This window comes from Erinaceus europaeus, chromosome 13, assembly GCF_950295315.1.
Source record: "Erinaceus europaeus chromosome 13, mEriEur2.1, whole genome shotgun sequence".
NCBI lineage: Eukaryota > Metazoa > Chordata > Mammalia > Eulipotyphla > Erinaceidae > Erinaceus > Erinaceus europaeus.
This window is the reverse complement of record NC_080174.1, coordinates 75,752,960-75,763,760: the sequence shown is the minus strand read 5'-3', so window position 1 is coordinate 75,763,760 and position 10,801 is coordinate 75,752,960.

Genomic DNA, 10,801 nt, shown 5'->3' with positions numbered 1-10,801 from the left:
AGTATGCAATACACCCCCCACCCCACCCTCTCTCTCTCTCTCATTTCTCTAGTCTTCTTTGCTTACTTATTTTTTTACAAATCCCATTTATGGAGGAAAGTGTCTAAAGAGGAGAATAAGAAAGCAGATCTTTATGTCCCAAACACCAGCATATTTTTACCTTTTTTTTTTAAATGGAATCAAGTGATCTTTTCAGTTTTATTCTAATCCATATCATCATATGAAAACCCCTCTTAGACTTTTCTTTGCTATCGGGCACTTCTGGATTGTAAAATTGCATATATGATCTTGTTGAAATTAAATCTGTGAAGGAGAAACAGTTGATTGAAGGTGAATTGGTTCATCCTATTCATTTGCAACCAATTTTATACTTAGTCACATCGTCTGCTTCCAGTTTGCTGCTGGGTTAGGTTACTGGGTGGGGCCTGATACATTAAACACAGCCAGTAACACCAAAGTGTTGGTCACTGTCATCCACCCTTCTGACCCAACACGTGCTCTGGAATGAGGCCAACAGGGCAGTGACTGGAAAAAGCTGATTCTTTCCTGCTCTGAGTTTGTTGCAGTAAGAGTGGAGATTCTGCCAGCCTTCCTGCATCCTCAGGTCCCTGCAACTGAGCTGACGTGTCCAGGCCCTTGTTTGGCTGAATATTATTGCTTTGCCGTCTACTGTTATTTCAGCAGGCTAATCCAGTAATGTTTTACCTCTTCCATTATGCAAAGGCTGTATAATTTTCTTGAGTTATAATCTATCTTCTTTTAAGATTCCCCAGAGACGGGGGAAGAACAGCTCTGTCTTTGGCTGATGGGAGGCTCCCATGAAGCCCAAGCTAGTGCTTCAAAGCTGGCGCCGCCAAATTAAATTCTGAATCTCAATCACAGCCACTGCTTCTAATGGGAAATTCAAGTTGATTATGGAGGTGACAGCTCAGGTTCACATTTATTGCATTTAGCAGAAATTGTTTATCCTATTAAATATGGTCTTGAAGGAGAGACAGTTGAATTGCGGAGCACCGGTGAATACCCGGGTGACACCCAGGCACCGCTAAACTGTGTAATAATTATATTCTTATTTGTGGGCTGAACTTCCCCTCGTGGCTCTTTTTGCAAACAAATGCATTTAGGAGATGGCTGGAACATACTGTAAGAATTAAACAAAATAAATGCAAACTGGGGCTTTGGAAAACCTTGGCAACTGTAGCTCACACCGATGGAGCCATGGAAGAGCCATGGCATCCATGGAGCTCAGTCCAGGCAGTGCAGCTTGGCAGGGGTCCTGGAAGCTTGAATGCAGCACAGGATAACTTGGACTTGGGAGAGTTTTACATCCAAGCCAAGGATGTCTGAAGTGTCGTGAGCTCCCCCATGTGCTGGATGTCGTGGGGGAAGGTGGGGGAGAGGCTCTGTATCTATTCTTCCTTCCTTCATAACCCTGGGCTAATAACATAACTTCTGTGGGAATAATAATTATAATTATTTGAACAATAGTAATAATAATAATAGCTGCCAATTATCGAGAGCATCTCAGTTTATGAAGCCTTTTAACCCGCATTATCTCATTTAATCTTTAAATGGATTTGATGGGGGTAGATATTAATACAATTATCAGGTGACATGTAGAGAAAGCTTCAAAAGGAAGTGCAGTTCTTACAATGGGTGAGCTGACATTGGAAATCAAGGTGGGATACGAAGACTGGAAGAAAGAACACCTGCAGGCAGAGACTCCAAAGGAAAATGCCATCTGAAAAAGAAAGATGGAAACTCTGGCCCACCCCCAGGCACTAAAAGCAAAACAAAGCGAACAAGCAAAAAAACTCTCAGTTGAGAGAATATGTATGTTAGGGGCCCAGGATGACATTACAGTGCGCAAAGACCCAAGTTCAAGCCCATAGTCCTCACCTACAGAGTGAAAGCGTGAAAGCTTCAAGAGTGATGAAGCAGGGCTGCGGGTGTCTCTCTATCTCCCCCTCCCCTCTCCATTTCTCTGTATCTACACAATAACAAATAAAAGATTTAAAGAAAAAAATAAAATAAAATAAAAATATATATAACACCAAAAACAAAACAAAACCAAGAGAATATGCATGTTCCAGAAAACCCTTGGGACACTGGCCAGGTCTTCCTGGGGACTTCTATGATTGATGTCTTGATGCTGGGATATTTTGTTTTAGGAATGGAATATGCCTTTAATAATGACATTCTGTGTACTTATCAGTGTTTGCAGTTATGGTATTAGGAATTGTTTATCAACTCCTAAGCCTTCTCAAATACAGTGCCCAAGAGTACTCCTACAACCCACTACACAGTACAGAACATGGTATAAGCATAAATGTTATCTGAATTAATAACCTAATAAAAATGCTCTAAGTGGGACTGAGGATAGAAATTTCCAAGGCCAATTAGAAAACCTTTGAAATGACTGCAGATTGGTGCTAAAGTGTACCCCCCACACACACACACCCTGAACAGAGGCCACTCACAGTACAGTGAGTGGTCAAGGAAGCATCCTTAGCAGATGTCCTGGGCAAAATTGCAATAGATAAGTAAATAAATGAAGTAAAATAAAAGAGATGGGAAAATAGCTGGTGTCAGATAGGAGCTTTTAGACCTTATTTAAGGGTGTTTGTAACACCACAAGGGGCCCACCAGGAATCTTCAGGGAAACTCTAGTAGAAGAAGGAGGCAGAAATCTCTGTGATCATGACTGGAGCAACCCCAGGAAGTGTATATATAGCTTGAGGAAGAAGCTAGTTCTCAGGTCGAGTAAAAGGCCAACCCAGTAATTGACGATGTGGGACATAAATATTGAATGATGAAAAAAAAAAAAAAAAAGAAAAGTTTTCCAAAATTCTACCACTACCACATTTTCTCAGAGATTTGTTTTAAACCTAGAATGTTCACCTAAAACCAAACTGTAACACACTGACATCACACTGTAGGTTTCTGAGACTCTCAGTTTATTGAAAGTCGTCATGAGATTTGGATTTTTTTTCCCCTCTATCATATGTTCCTTTTTGAATCATCTTTTTTTTTTTTTTTTTTTTTTTTTTTTTTACTGTTAGACCACACATTCAGAAACCAGAGATGGGTTTATTGGGAAGCCTAGGGGCAGGTCACATCTCAGGCAGAACTGTGTACAGATAAAGAGAAGATAACGCAGTGTCTTAGAATTGTGTTCTGGTGAAATCATCTTGAATAGTGTGCTACTTTGCCCTGTGCTTGGGCACCAATGCACTGAACGAAGCTTTGGTGCTGTGGCCTCTTTTACTCTTTCTGCTTTTCTTTCCCTGTATCTATGAAACAATAAATAAAAGAAGTGTTTTCTCTGGTGCTGTGCTGCCTGTATTTGTGACATTGCCCAACTCCATGACTTCCTATCTGTGGCTTGATGCGAAATGCATACCCATCGGGCAGGGATAGGTAGCATAATGGTTATTCAAAGAGACAAAAAGACTCTCATGCCTGAGGCTCCAAGGTCCCAGATTCCATCCCCTGCACTGCTATAAGCCAGAGCTGATCAGTGCTCTAGTTAAAAAATACACACACACACACACACACACACACACACACACACACACACCCATCTGGGCCTTTGTCTTCTCCTCTGTAATATAGGAGTATAGGCAGCATAAACTTCTTCAAATTAGTGAACATTAGATGATTTACCCAACTCAAGGGAGTTCCTGGAACAAAGCCCTCAAAAGCCTGCACTCCACCATTATCATTGTCATCATTTCTGGAGGTTTTCAAAACATCAGCAACAACTATGGCGCGCGCGCGTGTGTGTGTGTGTGTGTGTGTGTGTGTGTGTGTGTGTGTTTAATGACTTGAACCTGCTCTAAAGACATTTCAGTGGAAAACCCAGAGAGTAAGAAGGACATAAAATGGTTTAGTTCTGAGGAGATGTCTTCATGAAAGACATGGAAGGCATTTTTATCCCAAGCTCTGGGTTTTTAAGGCAAAATGTAACAGCATAATAACTAATATTTGCAGAGGGCATTACTAGTTACAAAGAATTTTCACATACCTAATCCAGCTTAATCCTCTCAATGTCTGCAAGAGGAAGGATTTATTATCTGCCTTTGACAGGTGACAAAAGGGAGCCTTGGAGAGACTGAGTGGTTTGCCTAAGACCACACAATTCAGAAATGGCAGAACTACCTTTGGACCAAGATCAACTACCTCTGTGTTCCCCAACTTCCCACTATATCAGATACAGCTTCTTCACATAACAGGTGCCTGTCCATCTGCCTACTTACATAGATAAGGTAGAGAAAAGCCCCTGTTCTGGCATCCCTGAAACTAAGAAGCAGGGCCATTTCTGTTCCTGTCCTCATCAGAAAATAGGGACAGTGCTCCCAGGGACACAGAAATGAGCTTTGAATGTCATGACATGCCAAGGAACTGTTGTCACCCACCAAAGTGTCTGGAACATGGTTGATCATTGTCTTCCCAATATTGTTAGATATCAGTAATTTTTTTAAATTATTTTTAATTTTCCTATTTTTTGTTACCACCAGGGTATCTCAGGGGATTGGTGCTGGGACTATGGATCCATTTTTACCAGTGGCCACTTTTTCCTATTTTATCTATCTTTCTATATTTTATTTGATAGATCAGAGAAATTGAGAGGGGAGAGGGAGATAGAGGAAGATAGACACCTACAGACCTGTTTCACTGCTCATGAAGCTTGAACCCAGATCCTTGAACATGGTAACATTTAGGCTCAACCAAGTGTGCTACCAACTGGCCCCCAGGCTTTTGTTTTGTTTTTCTTTTTTAGAGATTTTTTTTGTTTTTAGAGATTAAAAAATAATAAAACAAACAGCATCAACAACAAAAAACAGAACAAAAGTGTGCTAGCATTTGTGGTACAGTGATTTGAATTCAAGGCCCCAAGAATGTCAATCCTGAGTCAACCTGCTGGCTATAGGTCACCTTTTTTTTTTTTTTCCTAAGCTTGCTTTGCCTTATTCTCTCTGAGAAGGGTGGTTTCATTTTAAAGTAAAGAAAAAGGGAATAAATAAGGATCCATTTGCTGTGGGAAATTCTTGGAAGATTGTCAAAAGGAGTCGAGTGACTGGTCTGACATTCACCTCTGTGCAGGAGGCCATTCCAAAGTCCAGGTTCTCCCATTATTGGTGACTGTGTCCACCAGTTATCTTGTGTCTGCACCTTGCAACCGCAGGTGTTCATTCATCCATCATTGGCCATTGTCTGGCATTCACTCCTCCTTCCCCCAACACCTCCTGCCAAGCAGGCCTCCTTGTTAATAAGCCAGTTTGCTCATATCCTGCAAAGGATCTGATTCTGGCCCCTTTTATCCCAAACACCATCCATCCATCAACTTCTTGCTCCACATGCATGCTTAGGAAAGTGGGAGTGGGGGCAGGAGACAAATAATAGATTAAACTCCTTAGCCGCTATCACAAAAGAAACAGAATGGATAAATAGATCCATCAGACATGTATCATACTACTAGACAGCAAAGTCTATTTGTAAAAGAAGGCTAGGACATTAGGATTTATCTCCCAGTTTTTAGGGAGACATATTTTTCCTTCAGCTCCCCCAAGGGAGGGGAGAAACCCTCCAAGGCCAGGAGACAGAATTTCTAACTTGATTTGATGAACTTTCTTCACTACAGTGTAAAGCATGAGCTTTCTCAAATTCCTGCCACTCTGAAAATGCTATAGGCTCTCCTCAGACACAGGAAGAAGGTCTCAGAATCCAGTCATCCTGAGAAGACACATCCTATGGGGTTGTCTCTCATCTGTGCTGACTTAGGACATGCAAAAGTCATTCCTTTGTAGCTCAGAGAAACCAAAGAACAATAACCTCCAATAAAATTTTGCAGGTTTCCCCTCTTAGCTGAAAGTAGAACTTTCTTTTTCTTTCTTTCTTTTTCTTTTCCTCTATTTTCCTATGATTTAGTAGGTTCTTTGGGGGGAGATCTTATTTGCTCAAACAAAAAATTCACATCAATGATAGTAGAATTTCTAGATCTCCCCCAACAAAAAATGAAACTTACCAAATAATAGCTTTCTATTTTCATATATCAGGAGAGACATGTCCTGGGAAGCGTTTATGTGGCAAGCACTGTGCTAAGTACTAGAACTCCAAAAATAAATATGAATTGCTATCATGTTCTCATGAGAAGTCACGAGACTGTGTGTGTGTATGTATGTGTGTGTGTATGGAGAGAGAGAGAGAGAGAGAGAGAGAACATAGCCTATGGCCAAATCGTTTGGAAAAATGCTGGAATACAGAACCATATGAGAGGAGCAGCTGATGAAGTGTGTGGTTATTGGCGAGGTTCCAGATTGGCTTTCTAAGTAAAAGTATGTCCACCCTATTCCCAAAGCAAGCTTGGGAGAAACTAGAAAAGAGAGGAGCTGGCAAATGGGTTTGGTTCTGAGGTTGTGTACAAAGACCTGGTGAGGGCAAAAACTTCATTGGAGGGAATGAAACTGGAACAAGTTCACTTGTTTAACCAGTATTTATTGAACAGTTACTAAGGCAGAATACTATTGTAGGAACTAAAGATCTAGCCATGGTAAAGTCTGCCTAGTAACTGGGAGGAAGGCCACAAAGAGGAGGAATAGATCCTTCTACAAACTCAGGTAGTAAAAAATCATACAAGGAAAGGAAGTGAGGTTAAGGTCTCTAAAGGGGTATTATTTTGAGCAGGGGCATGAATGAAATAAGGATATAGCTCTTAGAAGAGCTCATTTAGGGGATGGACATTGAAGAGCAATGTGCCCAGAGGCATAAGAGAGTTTATTATACTAAAAAACGGCAAGCAGGTTTGAGTGGTTGGAGCAGTCCCTGAGAGAAAGAATGAATGAGAGAAAATGGAGTCAGAGAAGTAGAGAGAGAGAGAGGTAGAGAGAGAAAGAGAGAGAGGGAGGGAGGGGGACTTTGTTTATTATCATGTTAGGAAAAAAAATAGATTTTGAGTACAGTTGACTTGTAGAAACTGAAAAAAGGAAAATTAAGATGGAATATTACATTGCTATCATATCAGAGAATTTATGAGCAGAGTTTAAAATGTTTGGGCTTGGGCCGGGTGGTGCACACCCAGTTAGGCACACACAGTACAAAGCGCAAGGACCTGAGCGAGGATCCAGGTTTGAGCCCCCACTCCCCACTTGCAGAGGAGGTATTTCACAAGAGGTGAAGCAGTTCTGCAAGTATCTTTCTCCCTCTCTATCCTCCCCTCCTCTCTCAATTTCTCCTGTCTTATCCAATAAAATACATATCCATCAGGAAGAGTAGATTCATAGTGCTGGTACCAATCTCTAGTGATAACCCTGTAGGTAAAATTAAATTAAGTTAAACTCAATTAAATTAAAAATATGCTTGGGCTTTATGACAACTGGCCAAAAGCACCCGAGCAGAGAAGTGACCATCTGTGGAAATTTTCCAAAAGCCAAGCATCAACTGTCATCAGGAAAAGCCTAGTAACCAATCCAAAGGTTCAAGCTGAGTTGACCCCAGTCCAAAAAGGAACAGTGCCCAAACCTAACTATTATGCTGTCTCCCTCTCAGTTCTATAACTCCACGATTTTACATATGCTATTTCCTCTGCTTCTGCTCCTCTGCCTGTCTTTTTTTCTTTTATTTATTTATTTATTTATTTATTTATTTATTTATTTAAGAAAGGAGACATTAACAAAACCATAGGATAGGAGGGGTACAACTCCACACAATTCCACCACCCAATCTCCATATCCCATCCCCTCCCCAATAGCTTTCCCATTCTCTATCCCTCTGGGAGCATGGACCCAGGGTCATTGTGGGTTGCAGAAGGTGGAAGGTCTGGCTTCTGTAATTACTTCCCCGCTGAACATGGATGTTGACCGGTTGGTCCATACTCCCAGTCTGCCTCTCTCTTTCGTGAGATAGAGCATGTATTCACACATATCCGTAAACTAGGGCAAAATATATACCTGAAAGCAGAAGTACACTAGAGTTTGCAGTGAGTACCCCCCAACACTTCATCTCCACTATTCCAACCTTTGGGTCCATGATTAGTCAACAATTTGTTTGGCTTTGTATGTTAACTCTCTTTTCGCCACCAGATTCCAGATGCCTCTGTCTGTCTTTTCCTGTCCACCTCCTGCTCATTTCTGTGACTCCACTGACCATCTATGTCTTCTCTGAACTGTCTTTCCAATTTCCCCCACTGGAGTGATTTCATAGCACTTTGGATTTCCTGCTGGCAGAGAGCCGATTGCCATTACTCACAGACCTTCATTAGGCTGTGCATTCTCCCAGAACCAGGACCAAGTCTGCTATATTTACCTCCAGCACAGAGTGTGATACAAGAGCTTGCCACTGTGCTTCACCCATTTCTCCCACAGAAGAGTAGCAGCCTCTACTGTCTTCATGGAAAAGAACATTTCTTCCACTAATCCCTACCATCGTCCCCTTCCCTCTGCCATATTTCATTTCTGCAGTGTGGTTTTGGAAGCTTACCCTTTCTCTCTTTCCATTTTCTTCACCCTAAAGGTATGTAGTTCAGAAAAGATTCATTGACTGCTGAACTCTTTAGATCTTCCCCTATCTCAAAGAAGAGAAAAAAAAAAAAGGAAAGCCTCTCTTTATTGCTTTTTCATTGTGTCATTAATTTACTTTTCAAAAGACACCTTGTCAAGCTAAAGATTATATCTTTAAAGCATGTTTTTACATCCACCACCTATAAAACTTTAGCTTATAGATCTACTTACAGGACCCGAGGGAGAACACATTTGATAGCTTTATGGCTTTTGCTTTGTGAGAGCCAGTCATTCTTGAAGAGGGAAAGGTGCTGATCTGGTAAAGGGTTGCTGCTTCTGAAACTGCTGCTGCTGCTGTATTTTCATTTTTTTTTTAATTTTTTTAAAATACAGTCACCTCCCCAGTGTTTTATTTTATTTTATTTTATTTATTTATTCCCTTTTGTTGCCCTTGTTGTTTTATTGTTGTAGTTATCATTGCTGTCATTGTTGTTGGCTAGGACAGAGAGAAATAGAGAGAGGAGGGGAAGACAGAGAGTGGGAGAGAAAGATAGAAACCTGCAGACCTGCTTCACTGCTTGTGAAGCGACTCCCCTGCAGGTGGGGAGTCGGGGCTCGAACCGGGATCCTTATGCCGGTGCTTGTGCTTTGTGCCACCTGCGCTTAACCTGCTGCGCTACAGCCCGACTTCCTGTATTTTCATTTCTAAAAACTCGTGGGGATGCAGTGTCCCCAGGGGCATGGGACCACTGGCTTTGGTTCTCTGGTTCAGGTGACAGGTAGATGACATTGTTCAGTTGATGGTCTTAATTCACAGGTGAGGCATGTAAGTGCCTAGACGTACTGTTCTCCTCTCCCATCTGGATGCTACTCACCTGATGAGAAACTCCCTGGCCTTGTTTTCACCCCTCTCCCTGTACCTCACCTCCCAACCTACAAGTTCCTGTACTGGCCATGTAAAGATGGAAGAGTCTATGCTGGGTGTACTGTATTCAAATCTTGGCCAATCTGCCAGCCATGTAACCTGTAGTGCTGGCTGAAACTCCATTTCCTCAGCTTACAATGGCATTCATAAAACTTCAGGGCATAAGACATAAGAGGTCCTGGAAAAGAATGATCAAATAGGATAGCACAGCCATACTGTTTCTGTCCTGCTGTTTTTTTTTTTTTTTTCAAGTTCCCTGTGAACATATAATCAGTCACCCTTTGACTGAAGGGTTCTCAAACTTGATGTCATGGGAGTTGCCTGAGGAGCATTTGAAACAACAGATATCTGACTCCCACCTCCAGACGTTTAGGTCTAATTGGCCCCAAGATACAGACTCTAGACAGCAAGGGTTTTAAAACTCCCCAGGTGACTGTATTGTGCAGCCAAGGTTCTGAACTATTGTTTGTAAAGCAAGTCTGAGTATTCTTTGCAAATCGCAGACTTGACCTGGCCAATCTGGACTCTACTCACTTTCTGACATGTCAGTACCTAAACCCACTAAATACTGAATATAAATGAATTATCAATGATAAATTAACTCAAAACATAACTAAACGCCAGATGAACAACAATTGGAAACTTTTATTCTCTCAAATACATGATATTAAAGTTGACAAACTTTTAAACCATATAAATTTTGATCATGGTCAATAATAACAGTGCTGTCAATAGTTTTGTATGTGAGGTGCATAGAAGGGTTTTATATCATTTGTCTCACAGTCACCATCTTTGCCAAAATGTGTTAGCAGCATACTTGCACGTTCCGATGTCCTTTCATACCTTCAAGCTTTGCTGTTTGCTGAATGTTTGTCTCAATTTCTTCCTTCCTCCCTTTTTATCTAGTTCAAAGCTTCTCCAAAAGCTGGGTCAAATCTATTGAAATACACACAAATAGGAGGTAAATCTTTCTCCTGCCTCCTTCAGTACTTATTTTATATCTCACGAAGGTTGGAATTCACCAGGCAGTGAATTCCTTGTGGCTCTAAAATCCTGTCTAATTGCCCCATGTAGATAGATACTGGATTGCTGGAAAAATCATGGTGTATTTTTATTGGTTTATTTTTTCTATTCAAAACTGCATGGGGGGCTGGGCAGTATCTCAATGGGTTAAGCACAGGTGGCTGCAAAGTGCAAGGGCTGGCGTAAGGATCCTGGTTCAAGCCCCCAACTCCCCAACTGCAGGGGGTCACTTCGCAAGTGGTGAAGCAGGTCTGCAGGTGTCTATCTTTCTCTCCCCATCTCTGTCTTCCCTTCCTTTCTCCATTTCTCTCTGTCCTACCTAATAACAACAACAACAACAGCTATGACAATAACT